At 39.9% G+C, this 5,205-nt stretch overlaps 1 pseudogene; it reads left to right on the forward strand.

Moving 5' to 3' along the window:
- Window positions 1-2,696: 2,696 nt before the first annotated feature.
- On the forward strand, window positions 2,697-3,385 carry LOC127218123 (acireductone dioxygenase-like; annotated as a pseudogene).
- The last annotated feature ends 1,820 nt before the right edge of the window (window positions 3,386-5,205 follow it).

The raw sequence follows: 5,205 nt of genomic DNA on the forward strand, positions 1-5,205 counted from the left end.
TATTAGATAGGAACCATAATCGACCTCATGATTGTGAAAAAAGTATTAATAAGTATTATATAAGAGAGACACTAAATATCCAGGCTGTACATAAACAAAATACAGGTGCCAAACAAACAGAGGAACCAAAAGCCCTACTCTTAAAGTGGCTAACAGATGAATCTGTCTGGATAGGGCAATGGCCTATCACTTCTGAGAAATCAGAGGCTTTAGAACACCTGGTTCAGGAACAGCTGAATGCTGGACATATTGAGGAATCTACCAGCCCTTGGAACACGCCTGTATTTGTTATAAAAAAGAAATCTGGTAAATAGAGCATGCTTAAAGACCTGAGAGCCATCAATAAATTTATCCAGCCAATGGGCTCTCTATATCCTGGAATTCCCTTGCCTTCTTTGATACCTAAAGAATGGCCTATTATAGTCATTATTTTAAAGGATTGCTTCTTCACTATACCTTTTCAAGAACAAAATAGAGAGAAGTTTACCTTCATGGTACCTACTTACAATAATTCTCAACCAGTGAAGAGATATCAATGGAAGGTTTTACTACAGGGAATGCAAAATAGCCTCACCCTGTGCCAATATTTTGTGGAAAAAACATTGGAAATAATTCGTAAACAGTTTCTACAATCCATAATCTACCATTACATGGATGATATATTGTTAGCTGACTCGAAAGAAAAATATTAGAAAAAGTGTTTGAAAAAGTAATGGGCTATCCCAGAGAGACCATCCTGAGTCCCTGCCTGCCAGATCTTTGACCCCTATCACCAGCCCTCTGCTAGAGGTGTGTCTAGAACCAGTTTAGGTTGAATCCCACCCACGTTGCTCCCTGGGAACTCCCTGGATTGGCCCCTAATTTCTCTCCCCCGTGTATCCTGTCCCCAGCGAGAGTGCTCCTGGTGCTCTGATACACAATCCCCATGAAGAGCCTGCCTGCCCCCACCCTGTGCCATACCCTGCCCACTGTCCCAACACTCTGGTTGAGCACTGGAACAGAAGGCATATCCAACAATCCTGCCACCAATGGGTAACTTTGTGGATCTGCTCTGAGAAAACGAGACCTGCCTATCTGTGTGGGAAAACCCTGAATCCCAGCCTGCCTGTCCTGTGCTGGACTTCTGGGCCTCTCTCAGAGCTCTGCCTATCCCCCAGCATGACACCTCCAGAATCAAGGGGCCCTATACCATCTAGACCTGACCACCCCAAAGCAGATGAAGCAGAAGAAAACGACTTAAAAAACATGTTCATAAAATGATAGAGACCCTCTAAGACAATGTGAGAAAATCCCTTAAAGAAATGGAAGAAAAAACAAAACCAAAAAAAAAAAAAAATTGGAAGAAATTAAAAATCTCTTAAAGAAAGTACACAAAGCCAAGAAAAAAACAATTAAACAGATAAAGGAAATGGTTCAAAACTGGAAAACTGAAATAGTGACAATAAAGGAAACACAAACTGAAGGAATGCTGGAAATAGAAAAACTGAGCAAACGTTTGGGAACTAGAGGCACGAGCATAACCATCAGAATACAAGAGATGGAAGAGAGAATGCCAGGCACTGAAGATAAACTAGAGGAAATAGATTAATTGACCAAAGAAAATAGTAATTCCAACAAATCCTTAACACAAATCATCCAGGAAATGTGGGACAATGTGAAAAGGACAAACCTAAGAATAATAGGCATAGAAGAAGTCCAGCTCAAAGGTGCAGAAAACATATTCAACAAAATCATTGAAGAAAACTTTCCAACTCTGAAGATGGACATGCCCATGAAAGTAAGAGAAGCATACTGAACACCAAATTGATGGGACCGAAGAAAAAAGACGCGTGGGAACATAATAATCAAAACACCTAACATACAGAATAAAGAAAGAATATTAAGAGCAGGGAAGTATAAAGGCCAGGTAACATATAAAGGCAGACCTATCAAAATTACACCTGACTTCTCCATGGAAACTCTCAAGGCCAGAAGGTCCTGGAGAGATGTTCTACAGGTAGTAAGAGTCCACAGATGCCAGCCAAGGATAGTATACCCAGCAAAACTCTCAATCACTATAGATAGAGACAACATGATATTTAATGACAAAGGCAGATTTTCACAATACGTATCTTCAAATCCTGCCCAACAGAGAGTTCTAGAAGGAAAACTTCAAGCCAAGGAAGTTAACTTCCACAGTTAGCTTACAAATACATAGGCAATAGATAATCCCACTTCACCAGAATCCAAGGGTAAAGCAGGGCAATTATATTCACAGTACCACTACCAACAACAAATCTAAAACAAACAAGTATTGACAATCAATGGTCCTTAATTTCCCTCAACATATATGGACCTAACTTGCCTATAAAAAGGCACATGCTAACAGAACGGATACAAAGACAGAACCCATCCTTCTGCTGCATACAAGAAACACATCTAAGCTTCGAAGATAGACATTACCTCATGGTAAAGGGTTGGGAAAAAATCTCCCAATCAAATGGACCCAAGAAGCAAGCAGGTGTGGCTATCCTATTAGCTAACAAGCTAGACTTCAAACCAAAATTAATCAAATGTGATGAAGACAGTCATTTTGTATTCATCACAGGAGAAATCCATCAGCACAAAGTCTCAATTCTGAACATCTATGCCCCAAATACAAAGGGACCCATTTCGGAAAAGAAACACTACTAAGGCTAGCAGAAGCCGCCATCGACATGGTGCAGGCCTGGTACATGGACGAATCCGTGGCTGACCCGTGGATGCCCCACTGCACGCAGCCCGACTCCCTGGTAGGCTTGGAGCAGCTGAGCATGCTCGGACTGTTGTACTGGAAGTTGGATACTGACAATTACAAGAATGATCCAGAACAGGAAAAGATCTGAAAGGAAAGAGAGAAACTACTCCTGGGTGGACATCATTACCATATGCAAAGATATACTTCCCAATTATGAGGAGAAGATCAAGATGTTCTTCAAAGAGCATCTGCACCTGGATGAGGAGATCTGCTACATCCTAGAGGGCAGTGGGTATTTCGATGTCAGGGACAAGGAGGACAAATTAATCCGGATTTCCATGGAGAAGGGGGATATGATCATACTTCCTGCTGGCATCTATCAACGTTTCATGCTGAATGAGAAGAATTATGTGAAGGCCATGCAGCTGTTTGTGGGAGATCCTGTGTGGACACTGTACAACTGTCCGGCTGATCATTTTGATGGCCAGTTACAGTACGTGAGGTTTTTGGAAGGAAGAGTCTAGTAGTGCTCTCTGAAGAGTAACTGCACTGTGTGAGGCTCTTGCTGAGGTTAACGGTGGGAAGGTTGATCATCTCTCTGCTTTTGTATGTGAATTTGATGCCAGACCAGCTCTCCTCAGAAGATTGTAAGATCAGAACCTTTGTAATCAAAAGCATCTATAAAAGTCATTCTTACACGGAAGCCACAAAAATGTGAAAAAGTGACCTTAATCTTCCCCTAACTATGTCAAGGTAGGGAGCCCTGGGTTGGTGTGTGTATTAATGCATAACAGACCTACATGTCCTAGGAGGTCCTGTAACTGTCTATTGGAGTGTGAAGCTATGCCCTTTGGAAGGGGGCAGTTATAACCAGCACAACTAACCAGAAGGAAGATGTCTTTCTTGGTCACTGATCTTTGGGAGGGGAAGTGGGGTTGTTAGTTCTTTTTCCTTCAGATTAAAAGAGCTATCTTATTCATATTCTCCTGGTAAGTGGTGTTACACTCATCCCAGTGTATGGCATTTTACTTGTTTCATTAAAGCTCCCTTCTGGACTCTTTAAAAAAAAAAGAAATACTTAAAACTCAAAGCTCACATCACAAAAAACCACACACACTCATAGTTGGAGACTTCACCACCCCATTCTCACCACTAGACAGGACCACCAGTCAGAAAATTAACAAAGAAGCAAAAGAACTACAGAAGTTATGTCTCAATTGGTTTTCACAGACATCTATAGAACATTCCATCCTAACACACAAAAAAATATACCTTCTTCTCTGCTCCACATGGAACCTTCTCTAAAATCTAACACATACTAGGTGACATAACAAACCTCACCTGACCAAAAAAAAAAAAAAAAAGGAATAGTCCCCTGTATCTTATCAGACCACCATGCTTTAAAGTTGGAATTCAACAACAACACACATCGCAGAATCCCTACAAACTCATGGAAACTGAACAATGCCCATTTGCACCATACCTGGGTCAAAGAAGAAATAAAAAAAGAAATTGAGGACTTCCTAAAATTCATTGAGAATGAGGACACAACATACCCAAACTCATGGGACACCTTGAAGGCAGTGGTATGAGGGAAGTTGATTGCACTATGTGCCCATATGAAGAAAACGGAGGAAATTCAGATTAGAGACTTAACAGCACAACTGAAATCCATTGAACGCAAAGAAGAAAACTTACCCTGAAGGAAGAGATGCCATGGAAATAATCAATTTGAGGGCTGAAATTAATAAAGTAGAAGCCAGGAAAACAATACAAAAATCAATGCAACAAACAATTGGTTTGTCAGGAAAATCAACAAGATAGACAAACATTTATCCAAGCTAACTGAAAACCAGAGAGACAAAACATGCAAATTAATAAAATCAGAAACGAATAGGGGGACATTAAAACAGACACTGAGGAAATCCAGATAATTTTCAGTTCATACTTTGTAAACCTGTACTCCACAAAATTTGAAAATTCTAAGGAAATGGACAAATTTCTGTACAACTACCACTTACCAAAATTAAATCAAGAACAGAAGAACAACATAAAATGACCTATAACCTCTAATGAAATAGAAGCAACTATTAAAAGCCTTCCAACAACAACAACAACCAAAAACCCAGGGCCAGATGGATTCAGTGCAGAGTTGGACCAGAAATTCAAGGAAGAGTTAATACCAATACTCCTCAAATTGTTCCACACAATAGAAACAGAAGGTTCATTACTAAACTTTTTATGAGGCCACAATCACCTGGTACCAAAGCCACACAAAGACACAACTAAGAAAAAAAAAAAAAAGAAAAAAGAAACTACAGACCAATATCCCTTATGAACTTTGATTAAAAAATACTCAATAAAATACTGGCAAACCAAATTCAAGAATACATCAGAGAAATCATCCACCGTGACCATGTAGGATTCATCCCTGTGTTGCAGGGATTGTTAAATATGAAAATCTATCCACATGATCCACCATATAAACA

Source organism: Phodopus roborovskii, unplaced genomic scaffold (genome assembly GCF_943737965.1).
Source record: "Phodopus roborovskii unplaced genomic scaffold, PHOROB, whole genome shotgun sequence".
Classification (NCBI taxonomy): Eukaryota; Metazoa; Chordata; class Mammalia; order Rodentia; family Cricetidae; genus Phodopus; species Phodopus roborovskii.